This window comes from Chiloscyllium plagiosum, chromosome 3 (assembly GCF_004010195.1).
Source record: "Chiloscyllium plagiosum isolate BGI_BamShark_2017 chromosome 3, ASM401019v2, whole genome shotgun sequence".
NCBI lineage: Eukaryota > Metazoa > Chordata > Chondrichthyes > Orectolobiformes > Hemiscylliidae > Chiloscyllium > Chiloscyllium plagiosum.
Genome location: NC_057712.1, coordinates 1,832,178 through 1,856,952, shown reverse-complemented (window position 1 = coordinate 1,856,952; position 24,775 = coordinate 1,832,178). Strand labels below are relative to the sequence as shown.

The window sequence follows — 24,775 nt, the reverse complement described above, 5'->3', positions numbered from 1 at the left end:
GGTGGTAGATATAGGACTGAAGTTAGGGGTAGGTTCTTCACTCAGCGAGTCGTAAGTTCATGGAATGCCCTGCCAGTAGCAGTGGTGGACTCTCCCTCTTTATGGGCATTTAAGCGGGCATTGGATAGGTATATGGAGGATAGTGGGTTAGTATAGGTTAGGTGGGCTTGGATCGGCGCAACATCGAGGGCCAAAGGGCCTGTACTGCGCTGTATTCTTCTATGTTCTATGTTCTATAATTCTGCTGGTCAGACAAACAAACACAATAACAGCTCAGAACCTTCTTGAACTCAAAACATCAACTCTGTTTTTCTCTCAACAGACACTGCCAGACTTGCTGAGTTTCTGTAGCACTTTTTTGTTTAGAAAGAATTCTTATACTACTTTGCCTGGTTACAAAGTCTTAAGAGGTAACATCTATAATGAATTGAAGCTGGACAAATTTTGAAATCTAGTATATCCAATAGCAACTATAAATTGAAGTTAGTTCAGTTTGTAGCTCTTAGAGAAACCCAATGGATTGAACGACTTCACTGTAGATATTCAAATATGTTCTGATATCAAGAGTTTATCTTGATCAATGTAGCTCCCTATCTCCTGATGAGTGTTTTAGGGTGCCCCAATTTGTATCACCAAATGAGTATTTAGACAACTTAGCGTGTATCCAATCTTGAAGAGCAGACATGTGGAGGCTTGGCTGGAAAAGTAACATGAGCTATAATTAAGAGTTAGCAGGAAAGGATGGAGGCATACTGCAGACATGACACTGTGTGGTTGGTGGACTGGTGTGTAAATATAATGACAGGATAGTAGATTTGGTAGATTCATTTAAGATTTACAGTTTCCTGGACCTAAATATTGGTGAATCCAGACAGACATTCCCTCAAAGCATGCTGGACGTACTGATTGACTGCTCTGTCAAGTGACAGAGGGAGGGAGTTAGATCTAGACAAACCTAGTGCTGTCATTTATGCAGCTGGTGTAGGATAGCATAAAATATGCAGTATCTTGGATATTGTCACTGAGCACAGCATAGATCCTTTGTTATCTGTATCAGATTCTTCAAGATGATGCTACAGGAATATGATATTCATCTAATGTCCTTAGTTTTAAGGATGAACCACACAGATCTAAGACTACAGGTTCAGGTTCAGAAACTGGGTTTGCTTACATTGGTGTCATTGCTCCAACAATGGCTCCTTGCACCTCGAACATCTCAACACCATCAAAGTAATCAATGAAGGAATATCATGGACAAGTCGATTGGAGTAGATAGTTTAATGTGTCTATTCTGCTCAAATTACATTTCCATTTGCATTGCAGGTAAAACCCACTGTTATAACCACTCCCCACCAGAGTAAACAATATCAGCTTGATAGCTCTCTAGTTTACAAACCCAACCAAGACATTTCCTCATCTGTAAGTCTGTAATGAGGTCACCATCTAAATCTCTGAAAATTGCCTTTTGTATCCTTAATCTGATTTCTGTGGACATCTTCCATGGGCTCGCTGGTTTCCTCAGGGATTAACTGTTGCTACCTTAGATTTTATGTTCTGCTGTGCCATCTGGGTTTTACTCCCTCCTTTCAGCTCCCAGTTCTCCTTGGTCCCTGCTCATCTGGGGGTTTGCCTCATGCTCTCTTTGTGATTTTTCACTACAAATGTCAATCCACTGCTGCAATGTTCAAATGTTGTAGTTTATACACATACAACTCTATTGAAGATGCACCTCTCAGTCCATTCAAATTGACCCCCCCAATCAATCTGCTCTGAACGCACATTTAAACCCAGGTCACAATTCTCTGTAAGCACTGGGTTATGCTCTGCAAATATTCTGCAAACAGCCACCTCTACCTGCACAGTTTCACACTCATCCTCATGCAATGATGGAAAATAAAGTGTGTTTTATAAACAGCATCTCACAGTACCACAAACACACAAAGTGCAACACTGGCTAAGAAAAGTTGCGCTACATATGGGTTTTATGAGTGACAACTGACAGTGATGTTTCCCATTCCTTAACAACTGCTGGAGAAGTAACAGAGGAGGAAATACTAGGTCATTCTGGGCTCAGTGTTCCTTAAGCACTTTCCAGCAGCTAATCTCAGACAGGTTGTGGGCGGCACGGTGGCACAGTGGTTAGCACTGCTGCCTCACAGCGCCAGAGACCCGGGTTCAATTCCCGCCTCAGGCGACTGACTGTGTGGAGTTTGCACATTCTCCCCGTGCCTGCGTGAGTTTCCTCCGGGTGCTCTGGTTTCCTCCCACACTCCAAAGATGTACAGGTCAGGTGAATTGGCCATGCTAAATTGTCCGAGTGTTAGGTAAGGGGTAAATGTAGGGGTATGGGTGCTTTGCGCTTCGGTGGGTCGGTGTGGACTTGTTGGGCCGAAGGGCCTGTTTCCACACTGTAAAGTAATCTAATCTAAATCTAATCTAAGGTTCTTGCAGTGGCCATGGGAAGGGTACGATTGTCAGCATGACTAATTCAGAATAGCAGCAGATTAAAAAATACAAGAGCAATTACATTTAGGTTTGATCCCAGCATTGTCCAGAACATGTAATATTTCACTTGGAAATCAAGCACTCCTTAAAAGAATGCAATTTTTCAAAATACAGTAAAAATATTTACATTTCAAAAAATTACTTTGTTATGTGCCCTTTTTCTTTTCTTATCATGACGCCCTGGACCGTCATCTAGCCATCCCGGTGGTGTTACTCACATACTGGAGGCAGGAAAATAGGGGAAGAGAATTCATTACACAGGGAGGTTGGAGGACTGGCTAGGTAGGCACAAGGGTAACCCTATCACTTTCCTGGGAACTAGTGCAAGGGTCACGTGTTGCTTCAGAATGGTGTAATTTTATGCCAATTACTCCTTATGCAATTTTTGAAATAAGTACCACAAGCTCAGGTACAGCATTATTATGATGTGAAGTTGTCAGTGTTGGACTGGGGTGGACAAAGTCAGAAGTCATCTAGCACCAGAAAGACTTCACCAGACAAAGGGGCAATGCTCTGAAAGCTTGTGATTTTAAATAAACCTCCTGTTGGACTATAACCTGGTGTCATGTGACTTCTAACAGTGTGCATCGCTGGTCATTTTACAAAAAGCATGTTGATATCATACAAGTTTTCTTACTACTACATGCGCACTGGGTGAATTGAACAAAATTGTGTGCTGAATTCAGCATTTCAACAGTTGAGTCCATTGTGGTGTTACAGGGGAAGGGAGTGGAATTTTCCTGCACATTTTTACTTCCATTCCCTTGGAATTGCACAACAGCTTCAGAATGGTGTAGGGTTCGATAATATTGGGTATCATCCAATAGATTTCTTCTCCTCATTGAAGTTGTACTCAAAATAAGACCAGGATATCTCACCTCATGTTTAGTTTCAACTTGTACACCTTGCACACCATCTTGCTGTGTATTTTTAGTTTTAAATCTGATAAGAAGCGAGGTAAAACAAACTATTTCCAATGGCATTGCATACAATGTGCATAATGATAATTAATAATTAATGACTAAGACAAACATTAAATTGCACATGATATACTTTTTGCAGGCCTGAGGGCTCTTATATAAATTAATTGTTTGCTAACCTTAATGTAGAATGTAATGGTACATCTATGTCTGATGAATTTGAGAGGGAACTCCTTTTCTCAGTTCTGACATCATTTGGCCTTAATTCTAGTATACCGGATTACAAATGTAAGCTTCTTTAAACAAACCATTTAGCCTAACCATACAATTCACCATTAATCACCATTATATTCACCCTCCATATAATTAGGGTTTCTGGGAATTCCTTTGTACTTGTCCTGTTCTCAAGTTCCTTTGTTCACATTGCCATCATGCATCTACCTTACTACTGGAACCTCAGATGATGAAATGTTCTCTGTTTCAATCACCAACTCTAGAAGTACATTCTGGAGCCTCACGAATCTCTGCAGCTATCCATCAGAGCCACATATGAAAAGCTCCTTCAAGACAAGTAATACAATGACCAGGAAACAGCCCTCGTTACATTTAAACAATAAAACTCAAAGGGAATCAACAATAGGCTGAGAGAGAAAAAGACAGAAGCTTTCTTGTCTTGGTAAGAAACAATTAGCACCTATCACATGGTATGTAATTTGTTTTATTCTATTGGTGAATGCACTGAGTAATTGTAGCTAGTGAAATTTCGATTAGATTTTAAATAACCACAACTAGTCATCCACTAACAGAGAATATTACTGATTGGTGAATATTTACTGAGTAAATGCACTTATTGCTGAGTAGCTCCAAAGCAAATTATTTCCCCTTGTTGCTTCCACATCCATATTTATTTGTACAATATATTTATTTTGATTTTTTTCTTTAATCCTGTTGTGTGTTCCTCAAGAAACTTAATCTTTTCATCTGGCTGAATGCACTGATTGCCACTCGATCAACATCAGTGACAAAAACAACCAGTGAGAGACTAGATTTATGGAATGGAGATTAGTTGTTTTTTCATTTGGACCCAATATTAGCTCGGTGCTGCTGGGTACAAGAATGATTTTAAAAGGAAATATCGCTGTTCAGGAAGATTAATAGGATATGTCCTTTGCTTCCAAAATCCATTTCATATGAAATATTATTCTCCAGCAGTAGACTGCACAATAGGATCTGTTTCAAATCATATTCAAAAATAAATCTATGAGGAAAGAAATGGAGTTCATATGCTTTATTAGTTATATACCCAACTCTCTTGAAAGAAAGAAGGGCACTGGTGTGATATCCAGGAAAAAAATGAATTGCTTTGGGAAAATGGAATAGCTATCATCTGGCTTGGTGACGTCTACTTAATTGTTTTATTTTTGTCCTTAGTTGTTTAGAGAAAGTTCTTGTGACTTTTGCTAGATATTTAATTCTCAACTCAACAACAATTGCAAATGACAAAATAGTAAGGAATCAACGCAGAAGTATATGTAACTCCAGCATCTATTAAAGGATTCTTCTGTGAACCCAATAAAGATAAACCTCAATAAGTCTTTATGCAGGAGATACGCCGAAGGGGACAAAAACAGAAGTTACTGGAATAGCTCAGCAGGTCTGGCAGCATCTGTGCAGAGAAATCAGAGTCATCGTATTGGGGTCTGGTGACCCTTCCTCATAACTGCCCCAGTCCTGAGGAAGAGTCATTCAATCCAAAACATTAACTCTGATTTCTCTTCCTAGATGCTGCCAGATCTGCTGAGCTTTTCCAACAACTTCTGTTTCTGTTTGATTTACAGCATCCGCAATTTTTCTGGTTTCCAATTGATATGCTGAAGGGATTGCTCTGGTCAAGGTAACCTCTACATACCTGCTTTACATACATTGTGCAAATGTGGATTTAGGAGGACAATAAAAATTACTCAGAAGATCAAAATGAAAAAGAAAATCAAGTGATATTGAAGGTAGTTCATTTGCAATGACAATTACTTCCCACAATGTGACCTTCTGCTTCAATACCACTGAAGTCAGATATCAAAACTGAACATTCAATCTCCACTTCCAGTGGCATTACTTACAAAACTAGCATTCTGTTAGGATGTACACATACATATGTACTGCAACTGGTTTAATCTACAAACTGGAAATAATCTGGCACCACAAAAAAAATGAGATACAATGCAAAAAGAATGTGTGGTCACGACACTATAAAATCACTTTGATAATATATTCCTCCAGCACATTTAATTCCTGGCTGGAAAGGCTGCCCAGTTTGACCTGGTGCCCTTGATGATATGCCTTTTGCCGAAGGTAATTAAACCTGCTGAATTGAGGACACTCAGTACTTTTTACATTTTTTACAACCCAATACTTTTTCAAATGAGACCAAATACTCCTTCATGGAACTGCGGTAGCATAATTCAATGAAACACTTTGAAAATACAATTAATGGAGAAGAGAAACTCAGGTGAAGTTCATTAAAATGTATTTATGGTTTTTTTTCAAATTAACAACAGATCTATTGATCTTTGACCTCTGTTCAATTTTGAGCACATCTACCACATTTCCAAAATTGGATCGTACTGATAAATAAATTTCACTGCATATTACAGTAATGACTTTTTTCCCAATGTTTACAATAGGCTGTATTGCACTTGGAGCAAAAATGCTTCACCAGATTATTTGTGACATCAAGAAAAGAGTGAGATCGAGCCAGTGCTCACTCATAAACATCAGTCAGACTCTGTCAGAGCTGACTAAAAGCAAAATATTGTGGATGCTGGAAATCTGAAACAAACACAGAATGCTGAAAAGCTATTCCAGTGTTTGAAAGGAGTCTTTAGCCTTGCCATCCGAATTCTATCAGTTAAAAGCTGGTCAATTGTCCTCGAGTTCTGCAGATTGTGCTCCATGCATGTATTGCCATGTTGTCCCCTGCCTTATTAATGCTGATTGCAAATGATGCAATGGTAATTTCCCCATTTACATCACAACAAAATTGCTAGCTCTGAAGAATACAACAGCAATAGCCAAAAAGGCATCAATCTTCCCAGGTTATAATTGCTCCCATTTGATTGTATGTTGATATTATACATTCTAAATCAACCCAATGCACGGTTGACTACAACATGATGTGTCGATACATTCAATACAGATGGGGAAGATGTACTGAATTTTGTAGATGTGGAATTAAATCTCTCCAATTATAGAAATAATTCAAATTAATTCACCAGTGACTTTGAATATTTGAGCCACCAATGACATCAAGTTCAAAATCCACATACAATACTTTATAAATTATGAATAAATTTCATGAATGAATTCTGATCTGTCCAAAGGTGATGCCACACTGGGCTTTTTTTTTATTTGTTACCGGGTGCCCCTGGCTGGGGTAAATATTGCCCATCCCCTATTGGCCAAGAGAAAACATGGGGCGTTGCTGTCTTGAATCGCTGCAGTCCTTGGGGTGTAGGTACGTGTACACACACACACACACCTGCTGCTCTTGTCTTACTAAGGGGCAGGAGCAACAGATTTGGCAAGTGCCGTGAAGAGACCTTGGTAATTACTACAGGATGTTGTGTAGATGGTATCATATCACTGTGTATCAGCAGTGAATGGACAGAATGTGAAAGGTGATGGATGGGGTGCCAACCAGGCCGGATTTAATATAAAGGGAGAATCATGAGAAACTCTTCACAAGGAAGATTAATTTCTCTTATTTTAGCTTTGGAAAGTTTGTCAGCAACAGTTTTGGACCTGTCAGAATCATAGAGATGTACAGCATGGAAACAGACCCTTCGGTTCAACCCATCCATGTCGACCAGATATCCCAACCCAATCTAGTCCCACTTGCCAACATTGGCCCAAATCCCTCCAAACCCTTCTGATTCACATACCCATCCAGATGCCTTTTAAATGTTGTAGTTGTACCAGCGTCCACCACATCCTCTGGCAGCTCATTCCATACCCGTACCACCCTCAGTGAATGTTATGCCCTCCAGTTGTGGTTTCCCCACCCCAGGGAAAAGACCTTGTTTATTTACCCTATCCATGCCCCTCATGATTTTATAAACCTCTATAAGGTCATCCCTCAGCCTCTGACACTCCAGGAAAAATAGCCCCACCCTATTCAGCCTCTCCTATAGCTCAAACCCTTCTTCAACCCTCGCAACATCCTTGTAAACCTTTTCTGCACCCTTTCATGTTATAGCTGCCCTCCAGACCACAAACACTATTCAGAAAGGAAAAAATTCTGATCCATTACAGTTTGTGGCATACATATGTACGTACTAAAGGCTTTGGAAGGCAAGCATCAGTAATTGGCAGATAAAACAGATGAAGGTGTTGCTAGAAAATAGTGCAGGAGGGCACTGGGACAAGCTCTGAGGAACATGGTGCCTGTATCAACTGGGCAGGTTACACCTGAACAGAGTTAGGGCCGAGTTCCTTGCCAATGCTGTTGGGAGGGCTGTACACTAATTTGGCAGGTCATAGAGTCATAGAGATGTACAGCATGGAAAAAGACCCTTCAGTCCACCCCGTCCATGCCGACCAGATATCCCAACCCAATCTTGTCCCACCTGCCAACACCTGGCCCATATCCCTCCAAACCCTTCCTATTCATATACCCATCCAAATATCTATTAAATGTTGCCATTGTACCAGCCTCCACCACTTCCTCTGGCAGCTCATTCCATACACGTACCACCTTCTGCGTGAAAAAGTTGCTCCTTAGGTCCCTTTTACATCTTTCCCCTCTCACCCTAAACCAATGCCCTCTAGTTCTGGACTCCCCCACCCCAGAGAAAAGACTTTGCCTATTTACCCTATCCATGCCCCTCATGGTTTTATAAACTTCTAAAAGGTCACCCCTCAGCCTCCGACGCTCCAGGGAAACAGCCCGAGCATATTCAAGTGTATGGGAACCAAGAGAGAACATTAGAGAAAAATACCAGGAGCAAACATTACTTGGAGAGACAACGACACAAGAACAGAGAATGAAAAGTCATTTGGTGATGTTAGACTAAACAGGAAAGTAATCAAAAAGTGTGGCATTGGAAAAGCATAGTCGGTCAGGCAGAATCTGAGTAGCAGGAGAGTCCTTGTTTCTAGCACAACCTCTTCATCAGAAATGTGAATACTGTGTTTGGCATCTTCAGGACAGCTATAACATGAAAGGCTCCTCCTGATGAAGGGCTTAGGCCTGAAACATCGACTCTCCTGCTCCTCGAATGCTGCCTGACCTGCTGTGCTTTTCCAGCATTACACTTTTTGATTCTGACTCTCCGGCATCTGCAGTCCTCAGTTTCTCCTAAAAGAGAAAGTAATCAAGTTGTGAATTGGTTACTGCGCATGTATGTGAACGCAGAGCATTTTAAATAAGATTTTGAGACACATAAATTCATGTGGAATTATGATGTGATAACAGTAACACAGACGAGGTACAATGACAAACACCTTCCGATTACAAGGTGTTTACAAACAACAGAAAAGGAAGGCAAGGAGGAAGCATAGCAGGGCTAGAGAAAGAGGATGCTGCAGAGTGTTCAAGGATAGAATTAGTTTGGCTGAGCTCAGTGAACAAAAAGGGTACAATTACATTACTCTGTGCCATCAGTAGGCCAGCAACAGGAAGGATATCCAGGAACAATCTGCAGGGATAATACAGAGAGTTGCAAACAGCATAAAGCAGTACGGGTGGAAAGGGGCAAGTGTTTTGAAATTGTGTTTTGAAATTGTATTCAGGACAATTCCCTGCAGCAATATGTGTCCAGTCCAACAAGCAAGGAGCCATTTCTAGAAATACCAGTTCTTGAGAATGAGTGGCTGAGTATAGGGGAATATTTAAGAGACAGTGACTATTGTATCATAAAGATTTAGGAGAATGGTGGGAATGACAACAGTAAAGTAGCAGACAGCTGGTTTCAATGGGGCAAGAACAGAGCTGGGCCAGATAGAGTAGAACAAAGGGCTGGTGAAAACACTGCAAATAAACAATGGGCTACTTTCATCGAGGAGATGGTTGGGTGTGACCAAGATATATTCCCTGAAAAGGGAAAGGTTGGACGAAAAAATCCAGAGCTCCCTGGATCACAAAGGGGATAGTGAGCAAGGAGACAAAGAAAAAAATGTGCAATTGACCATGGTCTGGAAGTAAATACAATTGAGAACTAAGCTAAATGCAAAAGTTCCAGAGGGAAGTTAAAAAAGCAAATCCAATCAGTAAAGACAGAGGACCAGAAAAGACTGGAGATTAACATATTGGGAAATCTTAAATAACTCCATTGGCACATTAACAGTAAAAATGTGGTAAATTAAAGGTAGACCAAAACGTGGAGGTACACAAGGAGGCAAGAGGTGCTAAGCAAATATATTTCATCTGCTTTTACCTGGAAGCAGATGCTAACCAGTCCCTGATGAAAGAGGAGGGAGAATAATCATTAAAAGGTTTCAAAGTGATAACCAGAAGGTACTTGAATAAACTGAAGGTATTTCAAGTTTAAAAGGCACCAGGACTGAAAGAGATGTATCCAAAGAAGTTGAAAGGAGAGAGAGGAAACATGCAAAGACACCAAATAATCTCCCACTCTGCCCTGGATTTGAGAGTGGTGCCACTGGACTGAAGAACTGCAAACATTACACCTCTGTTCACAAAACATTGTAATGATAGACCCAGCCAAAAACAGGACTGTTAATCTATCTTTGCTGGTGGGGAAACTGGTAGAAGCAATTATTCAGGGTGGAATTCATCATAAAATGGAAAAATATGGGTGAATAGAAGCTAGCATGGATTGAAGGGAAGATCAAGTCTGCCTCACTTGTTGGAATGTTTTGAAGAGTTAATGTGCAAGGATGATGAGGGTAAAGTTATGGATGTGGTATACACAGACTTAACACAGAAACATAATAAAAGAGCAAGAGTATACATACTGTCCTTCAAACCTGCACAGCTATTCAATATCAACTTGTTCGATCATCTACCTCTATACCCACTTTATTCACAGACTCTGATCCATCTAGCCAAGATTTGTCACCTGACTGAACGATGATGGAGGACTGATGACTGTGTCACAGAAATATTAAGGTGATATACAAACCTGCTGGAGCTGAAGGCAAAAGAAGCCTTGTGGATTCCAAATTTTCATCTGTTAGGTTCTTAATCTACAGAGTGCGAAGATAGGGCTGGGTCACCATGAGGTCTGCGCAGTGGTCATTCCCAGCATTGTCATAACAAGAGAGTCTGCAGCAAGGAAATGGCTAAGATGAGGTCTACCAGATTATTTACCTGTGCTGCTTCTCTCACCAAATCAAGGCCAGTTGCAAACCCGACATCTTTATATTTTCCTGTCTTTTTTTGTTTCTGAACTCAAACAGGTAAGTGGGAATATAGTCTGTAACAGACTATTGTTCTTATTCACTGAGAAAAATGCTTTAAATCAAAAAGAAACCAAAATGTAAATGCGAGAAGAAACTGAGGAATCGGCAGTAAGTTCCATGTGCCTTGTACTGTTTATATGTAGATGATAAAAGGACAGGACAGTTGGAGAAAAACACTGACATCAAAGCACCGACACTGATGGTATGGATTTCTAACGAAACATTATTTCATCGTTACAAGCTAAAGCTGTGTCCTTGGATAGTGTTGTAAATTGGGGGACCTAGGGGGGCAGATACATAATTCTTTGAAGTTTGTGTCACGTAAGGATAGTGTGGTTAAAAAGGCATTTAGCACACGTGCCTTCATTGCTCAGTCCTTTGAGTATAGGAGTTGAGGTGTCATATTGAGGTGTCACAAAGCTAGTCATTTTTCTTTCCCTAAAAGCTGCTCCTTGGCTCAAGGAGATTCCGTCCTTGACTTTTTCAGAGGGGCAATAAACCGGGCCGGGCTTCGATCAGTCTGGTTTGGTACAGAGATGGAAAGGATTTTGAGACGCCTTTTGTTTATATGTAAACAGATGAGGCTTCAGGACAAAGTGGTCATGTTTTAGAAGTGACCTGTATAATGAAAGAGGAGTGGTCAGCTCTCGAGCTGAGCAGTTTTACTTCAGTCATGAACTGGGAAGTTCAACAGGGAGCTGTGTGGAAACTCTCTCTCTCTCTCTCTTTTCCGCCCTTTGACTTCAACCTATATGCATGTGTTCCATTTATACTGGGTTTCAAAGAGAGTTTGCTTATTGGAACTTATTATGTATATTCAGAACAGCATAATTAAGTCTAGTTGGATGGGTTGAGTTCTGTAGGGGTTCATTATTCTGTTCTTCATGTTTCATTGGGTAATTTTGTGAATAAATTTTTGTCTGTTTTAAAACCTGGTAGTCAACCTAGCTAACGTACTCCGGGTAATGTTCACTGTGCACTTTCCAAAACAAATTACAAAGTTATGGTCTGGGACTGCCTGCTCAAGAATGTTTTGAGTGGTCTGGCCTAGCCCATAACAGAGGTCAAACAGGACGTTGTGAGGTCTTTTCTGTGTTCAATTCTGGTTGCCCAGTTAAAGATATTATTAACTTGGAGAGATCTCAGTCGAGATTTACCAGGATGTTGCTGAGTATGGAAGGTTAGAGTTATAAAGAAAGGCTGGGACTTGTTTCAACGGAGTGTAGGAGGTTGAGGGATAACCTTACAGAAGTTTATAAAATAATGATGGGTATAGATCATGATAGCTGTCTTTCCCTAGGATGAGGGACTTCAAGGCCAGATGGCACATTTTTAAGGGGAGAGGAGAGAGATTTAAAAAAGACATGAGGGCAATTTTTTTTTTTACACCGAAGGTGGTTCTCGTGTGGAATGAGCTTCCTGAGGAAGTGGTAGACGTGGATATAATTACAATGTTTAAAATACATTTGGATAAGTACATGAATAGGAATGGCTTGGAATGATATGAGCCAGGAGCAGGCAGGTGGGACTAGTTGGACTAGTTCTGCATGGACTAGTGGGACTGAATGGTCTATTTGCATGCTATATAACTCTATGACTCTATGAAGAATTCCTACAGGACATACAAAGCAACAACTGTTAACTAACAAATGGTCACAAGTGATAGGGACCGTCTGAAAAAGTTGTCAAATGATTCCTCTTCAAGAATTTAGTAGTCCCTTGATTCCTCAACCAGCTATTAATCTGGCAGGCTATTTGACTATGGTATACCTCACATCAATCTCCTGTAGTTTTCCATCACATTTACAGTTTAATGAAATGCACTACAGCATCCCATGCCCTGCTACCATTTGCTTTCATAGAGGAAAGCTGCTAATTCATCAAGTGTTGGGATTCATACCAATCTGAGCTAGTATAGCTCACACTCTATTATACGGCCCATTACCTACTAATCCACTGAGCAACTGAGAAAAGCAGACCTGATTAATCTTTATCACCAAAACCATCAGGAGAAGCAGATTAATGTTTACATGTGGTCTCTCATCTTAAAATTCCAATCAATCCAGTGCATGGATGGCAGTATTTTTTGATTTGCATCAAATCATTTGTTCTCTGGTGAGGTTTCCTGTTGAAGCAAGCTATCACTATATTCATGAACACTATTTTAGACATGAAGTTTGGATATTAAAAAGCTAAAGCAGATTTATGTTGCAAATATGTCTTCTTACTTTATTGTCTGTGCAGTTGGGTGCACCTTTTCACTTCCTGCTATTAGGTTTTTTCAAATAATGTAATAAAGCATCAAGTGTTTCAATATTCCCCAAAAGATGGAAGGTTTGTTTGGGTGAAACACTTTCAAAATCTGAGAAAAAAACAGAACGTACTTTCTATAAGCAGAGTGTGTAACTTTATAATTCTTCTATCAAGTACAATTTGCTCATACTACGCATCCTCAAAATCAAAAATCACATGACACCAGGTTATAGTCCAACAGGTTTATTTGAGAACACAAATTTACAGAGCCTTGTCCCTTCCTCAAATGCTTGAGTTTTGACTTCAACCAACCCAGCGCCACACCAGCATTTCCACATCATGACTACAAATCCTGTACAGTTATAATTCAGTTCATAGGGTATGACTTGTACGTCAGACCATAAGATGCAGGAACAAAAGTAGGCCATTTAGTGGTTTGCTCCACCATTTCATGATCTGATAATCGTCAATTCCACTGTCCTGTCTTTTCCCCATACCCTTGGTTGCAGACTGATTAAAAACTGTCTTTCTTTTCTTGAATGCGTAGAGAGACCCAGCTCTCAGTAGCATTCTGCAGCAAAGAGTTCCCCAGATTCAATCCCTTCAGAAGAAACTCTTCCTCATCTCTGTTGCAAATGGGTGACCCTTCACTATGAGATTACATCTTCTAGTCGTAGACCCTCTCACAAGAATGTAAGATAAAGGAGCAGAATTGGGCAATTCTGACCATTGAGTCAACTCAACCATGGCTGATACATGTCTTAATCCCTTTCTCCTGCCTTCTCCTTGGAACCGTTAATCCCTTTATCGATCAGGAATACACTCAATGATTTTGCCTCCACAGCCCTCTGCAGCAATAAGTTCCACAAATTCACTCCCCCCTGGCTGAAAAAAATCCTCCCAGTCTCAACTCTAAAGGGTCATCCCTTAACCCGGAGGCTGTGCCCTTACTCTTAATGTCTCCTACTAGGGGAAACATCTTTTCCATGTCCACTCTCTGTATTTGGTAAGTTTCAGTCAGATCCCCCACACCACCCTGCCCCACCTCCATCCTTCTGAATTCCATCAAGTACAGATCCAGAGTACTCAATCAGTCCTTATATGACAATCCCTTCATCCCCAGGATCATCTTGTGAGTCCCCTCTGAATCCCCTCCAATGCCAGCACTTCCTTCCTTCAGATACAGGGATCAAACTGCTCACAATATTCCAAATGCAGTCTGACCAGAGCCTATTACAGCCTTAGCAGTACATCTCTGCTCTTGTATTCTAACTCTCTCAATATGAATGCTAAAACTGCATTTGCCTTCCTAACTGCCAACTGAACCATGTTAACCTTAAGAGCATTCTGAACTAAGACTTCCAACCTCCTTTATGCTTCATAAAAGCTTTTCCCATTTAGAAAATGGTCTATACCTCTATTCTTCCTCCGAAAGTGCATAAACTCACTCTTGCCCACATTGTATTTGATCTGCCACTTTGCCCACTCTCTTAGCCTGTCGAAGTCTTTCTACAGTGACCCCACCTCTTCAACACTATCTGTGTCATCCGAAAACTTAGTAACAATGCCCTCAGTTCCTTTGTCAGATAGTTAATAGATAATAATGATGATTTGATTTGTTGTCACATGTATCCAAGTACAGTGAAAAGCTTTGTTTGCAAGCAGATCATAGTAAGCAAGGACAAGCAGATTATCGGGTGAAAAAACTTGAACAGAATAAGGCATACTGGTTAAACCACACAGGATGAACACGCGGCAAGATCAACATTATTTGAAGTTAGAGACTAAAAGTGTAGAACTGTTAAAAGATCTGATGTAGGGAGCTCACTCGGTGTCAGTGCCAGAAATTAAACAATTAAAATATAATAGTGTGGTCCCACCACTGACCCCTGTGGGACTCCACTACTCTGGTTTCAGAGCTTTCAGCTTCTCCAGAATTTTCTTTCCAGTGATGACCACGACACTCACATCTGCCTGCTAACTCTCAAAACAACTTTTCTACATCAAATCTGTCTTGTCATCTAAGAATTTTGCAAGTTTCAATAAGGTGACCTCTCATTCTTCTAGACACCATTGAGTCCAGTTCCAACCTACTTCACCTCTCCTCATCAGACAGTTCATCCATACCCACGATCAGTCTAATGAACCTTCTCTGGACTGCCTCCAATATCTGTAACTCTTTCCTTAGATTAGAGGCCAAACATTCTTCACATTATCCCAGCTGTGCTCTCACTTCTACCTTGTATTAGTTTTAGAAAAACATCCCTACTTTTATGTTCCATATCCTTTGAAATAAAGGCCAATATCCCATTTGCCGACCTTATAACGTGCTGAACTTGGATGTTAGTTTTTTGAGATTCCTGCAGAAGATCTCCCAAATTGATTGCTTTCTGCAGTCTTTCTCCATTTAAATAATATTCAGCTCCTGTATTCTTCCTCGCAAATGCATAACCTCACATTATATTCTATCTGCCTTGTTTTTCCAATTTTTTTAACCTGTCCATGTCCCTCTACAGACCGTGTGACATCCTCACCACTTGCCTTCCCACCTATTTTTGAGTCAGCCACAAATGTGGCTATAATAAATTCACTCGCTTTATCCAAGTCATTAATCTAGGTTGCAGATAACAGTAGGCCAAGCACTAACCCCTGTGACACTCCACTAGTTACAGGCTGCTAACCCAAAAATACCCCCTTATTCCAACCCAGTTAACCTATCTCCTAACTATCTTAATATATAACCACCAACACCACAGGCTTTTATCTTATTAAGGAGTCCAATGTATGGTACCTTGCCAAACACCTGAAAAACCAAACAGTGTATCCCCAGCCTCCCCTTTATCTATCCTAGTTCTTACCTTTCAATGAGTTCTAGTAATTTTGTCAGGCATAATTTCCCCTTCATGAAGCCACACTGATTCTGCTCCACCATACTGTTTATTTCTAAATGCTCTGCTGCTACATCCATTATAATAGATTCTAAAAGTTTCCCTATAGCAGCTGTTACACTATCTCCCCTATAGTTAGCTGGTATTTTATCCTTTTCCCTCTTTAACTAAATAACAGCTTCCAATCCTTTGAGACATTTCCAGAATTCAAGGATTCCTAGAACACTGCTACCATTCATCCGCTATCTCTGCAGCTACTTCCCTGAACATTCCAGAGTGTATCCCATCAGATCCATGGACCAATCCATCTTCTGATGAAGGTCTCCGGCCTGAAATGTCGACTCTCCTGCTCCTCGGATGCTGCATGACCTGCTGTGCTTTTCCAGCACCACACTCTCGACTCTGATCCGTCTTCAGTTCTATCAATTTCCCTACAACCTTTTCCCCTTGTGATAATTAGATTAATTTCCTCTCTTCCTTTTGGTCCTTGATTTATTTAGCCATTTTGGAATGCTGTAAGTGATTTTCACTGTGAAGACTGATGCAACGTATTTATTCAATTCCTGTTCCCCATTATTACTTCCACAGCCTAATTATCTAGGTTCATTTGACTTCTATCCGCCTTTTTATATATTTAAATAAACTCTCGCTGTCTGTTTTGATATTACACATTGTAAAGTTACTTTGTCCCTTTTTTGGTCAGCTTTTGTTGTTTTTTAAAACTTTCTTTATTGACTGCTTTGCCACATTGTATTTTTTTTCTTGCTATCTGATCCTATCCTTAACTTCCCTGGTTAACAATGGTTGGCTTATCCTCTTCCTCAATGGAATATGTTTTTACTGCAAGCCATGAACTATTTTGTTAAAGATCCGCTGTTGTTCCTCAATTGTCTCTAAATTTTTTTCCCAGTCTCCTGCAGCCAGCTCTGCTCTCGTTCCTTAGTAGTTACCCTTATTTAGACTTAGCACAGTTGCTTCTGAGCCAAGACCGACCCTCTCATACCACATGCTAAATCCCACCATGTTATGGACACTGTTTCTAGGGGCTCTTTTACTCTGATATAATTTACTATATCTACCTCACTACACATCACCAGATCCAAACTAGCCTGTTCCCTGATTGTTCCAGGAAACTGTCCTGAATACACTCAATGAATACTTCCTCATGGTTTCTTCTGCCAATCTGACTGTTGCAATCTACATAAAGATTAAAGTCACCCATGATTAATGTACTACCTTTGTTATATAATGTCATTATCTCCTGAAGTGTTCTCTAACCCACCATACTGCTATTATTCGGGGGCCTATAGATTACTTTCACCAGTGTTTTCTTTCCCTTTTTACAACTTACCTCCACCCACATGATTCAACATCTCAACTTCACTTCAAGTAACACCTTAATATTCGATTACAAGCAGGAAACCATTCAACCTTTCCAGCTTGGTCCACCATTCAATGCGATCATGTCTTATTGGATTATAATCTGAAAACCACATACCTGTCTACCTCGATAATATTTCATCCCCTGCTCAACAAAAATCAACCTACCTCAGCCTTAAAAAATGTTCAAGGTCTTTCCTTCCACTGCCCTTACAGCAAAGTTCAAAGACTCGGTGAAAATATGTTGCCTCATGGTTACAATTGGGTGGCCACTGATTTTCAAAGTGTCCCCTATATCTCCCATAATTGAAACATCTTCTCCACATCCTTGCTTTCATCACGATCCAATGGGATCTTATATCTTTCTGCCAAGTTACCTTTAAGGAAACCCCTCTATTTCAGATATTAATCTGGTAAACCTGCTGTGAACTGCTACCAAAGTTAGATCATTCCTTCAATAAGGTGACCATGACTGTACGTAGGACTCCAAGTGCTATCTTGCCATTGCTCTGTATAATTCAAATATAACCTCCTCAACCTTTATATTCAATTCCCCTCATGGTAAATGATAACATTCTATTTGCTCCACTTACATATGAACATTGTGATCATGACATGGAGAGTCATCTGCATTTTAGAACTCTGTAATTGCTCACTATTTTAAATAACATGTTTTTAAATTTAATTCTTCTGGCCAAACTAGGCAATTTAACATTTTCCCACATTATATTCCACTTGCACATTTTTGTCCACTTGAGTAATCTACCTATATCTTATTGTAACTCTGTGTCCTCTTCACAATTTACTTTCCTACTTACCTTTGTATTGTCGGCAAATTTGGCAACCATTATTTCCAGCCCTTCATATTCATCAGTTGTAAATAACTGAAGTCCCAGGACTGATTCTCTTAGCCTTCCATTCATTATATCTTTCCAACCTGGTGAAAGACCCATTAATGCCTACTCTCTGCTTCCAATTCACTGGCCAATTCACTAATCCTTGCGCCATGTTATTTTCTGCAATAACATTTGTTATAGCACCTTGTCAAATGCCTCCTGGAAATCTAAGTCCAGTACCTTCACTGGGTCTCCTTAATCATAGTGCGTTCCCACCTTAAGGAACTTCAATACATTGGTCAAACATAATTTGCCTTTCACAAAACTGTGTTGACTCTGTCTAATTACCTTGAAGTTATCCAAGTTCTCAGCTATAAATTCTTAGATAACTGCTTTTAACATTTTCCTTCTGTCACATTTGAAGCAAACTTGCCTGTAGTTTCCCGATTTTTCTGTCTCCTTTCTTTTAATAAAAAAGTTATATTCATGATCTTCCAATCTAATGCTTGAAACTAGTGCATTAACTATCTGATGTGCCACTTCTTTCAGGATCCTAGGAAGAGGTCCATCAGAATCTGTCAGCTTGCAGCTTCAACAATTTAACTCAGTCTGACCATTTTGTATGACACTCAGTCAATTCGCTTCTGTGATATAAAAGTGAGGTTGGGATGCGTGAATACATGGGTCCATCAACAATCAGCGATACCTTACCTGCAAGATTTTAATCAATGTCACCTAACTGGGCGTTCAATATAGAAGGAGAAAGTGAGGACTGCAGATGCTGGAGATCAGAGCTGAAAATGTGTTGATGGAAAAGCGCAGCAGGTCAGGCAGCATCCAAGGAGCAGGAGAATCGACTTTTCGGGAAGGGCTCATGCCCGAAACGTCGATTTTCAATATAGAAGCCATGATATGGAGGGGCCGTTGTTAGAGTGGGGTGGACAAAGTCAGAAGTAATACAACAAGCTTTGAAGTTACTTCACCTAACAAAGGAGTAGCACTCCGAAAGTTTGTGATTTTAAATAAACTTGTTAGACCATAACCTGGTCTAATCGGTACAGAATATCGCAATAAGTATTATTTCACAGTTATTGTGAAAGTTATTGTTAAACTTCTTGGCTTCATTGAAATAATGCTAAGTTATAGTTTACACTAGTTGCTCCCAAAAATTGTTTTCAATTGATTTCTGAGAAAAGGAACTTTGAGATTTAAAACGTCCAAGGTTTAAAATCACGGACCACGAACTTCTGAATACAAATCTCTGCTGGTCTTCAAGCAACAAACTCTATTCTCACATCTCAAAGTCTGACCAGAAAAAATATTTACCAAATTACAGAGAAAATAAATAGCATTAGAAATGCCAGTTTTCTCAGGCACAGACCCAAGACAATAAAATGTAAAGAGAATTATTTTCATTTTGAATCTTATTTCCACTATGACGCAGGACAAATTTTTAAAAATGTACTAATTTAAATGGTGTAAACTAATACATTAAAAGTAATTGCTTTTAATTAAATTTTCTTTCTAATGCGGAAGCAGATCCAATTAATTTATGATAGATTGTTCATGCCCTGAATTGAATAGTAGTGTGTTTTAATAGCAATTCCTGCTTTTAGTACAAATTGTGTCTTAATTGACTTATTTTCTATGACGAAATAATTATGAAACATTATTCATTGCATTCCAATTATATTACAACATTAATGCCTTAAAATGCAGCAAAGTGACATGAAATAATCTTCAGTACTCACTGTTGATTACTTTAAGGGCCTTTCAAAGGAGCGATAGATTAAAACAAAATTGGCCTTGGGATTATGTCACTGCACAGCAAATGCTGGTTTCTGACTTCCCATAAATATTTCTTTGCTATGCGTTGATTATTACGTACTCTTTTAGATTTTAGTCAGGCTAACAAAAATCAACTTACACTGACTGTAACATGCTTCATCCATTTCAGCATCAAGTATGATCATCAGATCAATTTATGTATTGAAGTGCTAACTTCACAGAAACAGGGCTAATAGGGTCAAATGGTCCATGAGGGTGTTATGTTCCAGGGTTCCTCCCATTCGTCTTTGTAGAGCTCCAGTAACACAGCCTTCTCCATCATCAACATCGACCTATCTTCCCTTTAGCTTCATCAATGCCGTCTGCCTTCACTCATTCTTGTGGTCGTGAATTCCACATTCAAACTAACCACTCTACCTAAAAAAGGTTCCTGAGTCCTTATTTGATTTATTTCTTATTTATAGTTATTACCGTAGATCTGGGCCTGTCTGCATGTGGTAACAAACGTTTGATGCCTCCCATAAAACATCCTCATTATCTCCAAGAAAACCATCAGAACTCCCTTTCGTCTTTTCTTTTTGACTAAAAAGATTCCATCTTTCCTGATAGATGTTATTGCTCAATTTTGATATCATCCCAGTAATTTCTTATTATCTTTCACCTGTGCCTGTCCTTTTTTTCTATAATATTGAAACCAGAACTGTACACGTGACTCCAAGTGTGTTAATCCAAAGTTAAATGGTTTTTCTGTCATCTCCATCACTCTTCCTGAAAAACTCCAGCTTGCAATTTGGTATCACATTTGACCTGGCGATGTCAATGCCATCACCAAACATTACCTCTTGTGTATGACCTCACCCATACCAGTTCATCACATCTTTTGTCAAGCTTCACGAGCACAATATTTAATTGGAATCATTTACTGCATGTCTAATTTGCACTGGACCTCCTTGACACTGTATCCATTTAACTTTATTACAAAGTTCTTGATGATAAATTACGCTCAACGGTAAACAACTACCCAGCCAATCTGGACATTTCCATCTCATCATTTACTGCATGTCTAATTTGCATGTCTAATTTGCATGTCTAATTTGCACTGGACCTCCTTGACACTGTATCCATTTAACTTTATTACAAAGTTCTTGATGATAAATTACGCTCAACGGTAAACAACTACCCAGCCAATCTGGATAAATGACAATCGTACAACAGCTTGGTGTTACTCCTTCGAATTCCAAATATCACATACTCCAAAAGCTACTGGTAATATAACAGTGTACAGCAGCAACCAGTTGGCAAGATATAGAATTGTGGTAATAGATGTTTCAAGAACATTAATGAGACTGTTATATTTATATAGTCAGAAGTAATGGGCTGCGTTCTCGCCAATCTTTCCAGAGTCAAACCAGGTGATGCAGGAGGATGTGTAACTGTCAGTGCACAGAAGGCAGAAGATTTACAATTAAGGATGACCTGCTGCATTCAGTGGACATTCCCACCCCCCCATTCACTTCCTGTCAACAGCAAGAAGTACTTATTGTGGGCGGCACAGTGGTTAGCACTGCTGCTTCACAGCGCCGGAGACCCGGGTTCAATTCCCACCTCAGGTGACTGACTATGTGGAGTTTGCACATTCACCCTGTGTCTACGTGGGTTTGTTCCAGTTTCCTCCCAGAGTCCAAAAATGTGCAGGTTAGATGAATTGGCCGTGCTAAATTGCCCATAGTGTTAGGTGCAAGGGTAAGTGTAGGGGAATAGGTCTGGGTGGGTTGTGCTTTGGTAGGTCAGTGTGGACTTGTTGGGCTGAATGGCCTGTTTCCACACTGAGTAATCTAAAAAAATTTTTAGAATAACCAAACATTGTTTTCTCAATTTTTATTAATCTGTGATTCAATTTGTAATATGAAAAATTGTGCTGCTTAACTACAGATAATAATCCAATTTTTAGTTCTCAGTACTTCATTGTTTAAAATGTTGGAGTTCAACAATATTTGAGATAGTGTGCTGGAAATCAAAACCTATTATTCTTGGGGTTGTCATAAACATCAAAAATATTTAGCTAAAGCTTTTGGAAATGATCGCAGCACATTTGGAAAATCATAATCTAATCAAGCAGCATTAACATGGTTTCAGGAAAGGGAAATAATGTCAAACTAATTTATTACAGCTTTTTAAGGAAGTCTCAATCAGTGTGGATAGAGAGGAAGCAGTAGATGTCATAAAGTCAGAGAGGTGTACAACCCAGAAACAGACCTCTCGATCCAACTCGTCCATGCTGACCAGATATCCTAAACTAATCTAATCCCATTTGTCAGCATTTGGCCCATATCTCTCCAAACCCTTCCTAGTCATATACCCATCCAGATGCCTTTTAAATGCTGTAATTGTAGCAGCTTCTACCACCGCCTCTGCCATACACGCATTACCTGCTGCGTGAAGCCCCTTAGGTCCCTTTTAAATCTTTCTCCTCTCACCTTAAACCTAGTTTTGGACTCCCCTATCCCCCAGGGAAAAGACCTTGTCTATTAATCCTCTCCATGCCCCTCCTGCACTGACCAATAAAGAAAGGTAAGCATAGTAACAACTTCCTCACCACGCTTAGTAATGGGTTCTTCACTGCACTATCCACTGTGACTCCACCTTCAAAGAGCTATGAACCTGCACTCCAAGGTCTCATTGTTCAGCAACACTCCCTAGGACCTTACCATTAAATGTATAAGTCCTGCCCTGATTTGCCTTTCCAAAGTGCATTTTGTTTTTGACTTCCAGAAGGTGTTCAACAAGGTAACTCACAAAAGGTTAGGTCACAAAATAAGAGCCCACAGTGTTGGAGGTAGTATATTCATGTGCAGAAAACAGCGAGTGGGGATAACGAGTTCTTTTTCAGATTGGTGACCTGTGAGCAATGAAGTTCCACAGGGTTCAGTGCTGGGACCACAACAGTTTACAAAATAGATTAGTGAATTGGAGGAAGGAAGTGAATGCACTGTCACCAAATTTCCAGTTGACACAAAAATAGTTGGAAAGGCAAGTTGTGAGAGGGATACAAGTTCACAAGGAAATATTGATAGGGTAAGTGGGCAAAAAGTTGGCAAATTGAGTATAATATGGGAAAATGTGAAGTTATTCATTTGGAAGTAAGAACAAAAGAACAATATTATTTAAATTGAGAAAAACTGCAGAAGGATTTAACACAAAGGGACTTATGCACAAAACACAGAAAGCTAGCACAGATGTGCAGCAGGTAATAAGGAAGGATCACAAATTTGGCCCTTATTTCAAGGGGGTTGGAGTATAAGAGTACAAGACCAGGGATGGAATGGATCAAACTGCTCAGAGTGGTCTCACCAGCATCTTGTACAGTCACAGAGAGAGTCCTGTACTCTTATACTCCAACCCTCTTGAAATAGGGCCAAGTTTGTGATCCTTCCTTATTACCTTGAATAAGAGACCACTCTGAGCAGTTTGATCCCATATTTAAGGAAAGATAACATTTCATTGGAGGTTGTTCGAAGATGGTTCACTGAGATGATCCCTGGAATGGAGGGATTGTCTAATGAGAAAAGCTTAAACAGGTTGGGACTCAACTCTCTGGAGTTTAGAAGAATGAGAGATGATCTCAAGGAAATGATCAGGATTCCTAACGGGTTTAACAGGGTATTTGCCACACAGAGCTATGGGGCAGTGCCCTTGTGTGTATTAAGGCTGACATAGATAGATAGATTCTTGATCAGTCGGTGTATCAAGGGTTACAGAAAAGTGGATATGATGAATGTTTCATCAGCCATGATCCTATTGAATGGCAGCAGGCTCAAGGGGCCGATTGGCCTACTCCTGTTCCTATTTCTTATGGTGTCATGGTCTAAACTAGCCACAGTCACCACTTTTACCTGACTAACAAACTCAGGTGAAAAGTAGACCAGATTTCAGTACTTAACAAGGAAATAATTATTTATTACAAGCAAATTGCTAACTTATTGTTCCATGATAAAAATCCTATCCCTTCTTAAATTCTAACCCATCACAAACAAGCAGATATTCAAAAACAGACACAAGATGAATACAAAGGATGAGTGAAGGAAAATTCTCAGGAAAGCACAGTAGCACCAATCTGGCCCACAAAATTCAATCGTTATTTTCTTTCTCTTCCTTTTAAATCCTTTTTGCTTTTTCACTCTTGACCGAAGATTGCTTGTACATCAACGCTTTCATTCAGCCACTGGCTGAGAATTCATTCTTCCATTGTCTTTAAAGATATTTTATTCCTCCTTCAATAGAGGATTTGCAAATAAAGGGAAGTAGAAAACAACAACTAGACTTATTGGAGACTCTCATATCGCCAAATGAGTGAAACTGTGTGCTTTTTTTTTATGCTGTTTTCTTTTTACAGGTTTGATGGGTCTCTGCTGCTTCATCCCCACTCGAACTGTACTCACCTGGTCAGGAGCCATTCAAACCACTGCTGCCTAACAGGCTCGAGCTGAAAATGTGTTGCTGGAAAAGTGCAGCAGGTCAGGCAGCATCCAAGGAGCCTAAGCCCTTCTTCAGGAATGAACAGGCTCCCCCAGTTCAAACCCATTGGATCCAAGGTGTCTGCTTCTTCTCTCACTGTCCCAGGACAACACAACGTCTGAAAACTGTAATCAATGTGCTTCCACCACAGAACACACCAGATGGCCTCCTTCTTTAGAGATCGCAATTTCCCTTCCCACGTGGTTAAAGATGCCCTCCAACGCATCCCGTCCACATCCCGCACCTCTGCCCTCAGACCCCACCCCTCCAA

The 24,775-nt window shown here is 40.0% G+C and overlaps 1 protein-coding gene across 11 annotated transcripts in view; it reads right to left on the bottom strand.

The window, feature by feature from the left end:
- Positions 1-24,775, bottom strand: part of dtnba (dystrobrevin, beta a) — a 373,718-nt gene that overhangs the window by 267,912 nt on the left and 81,031 nt on the right. The window lies entirely within an intron of this gene.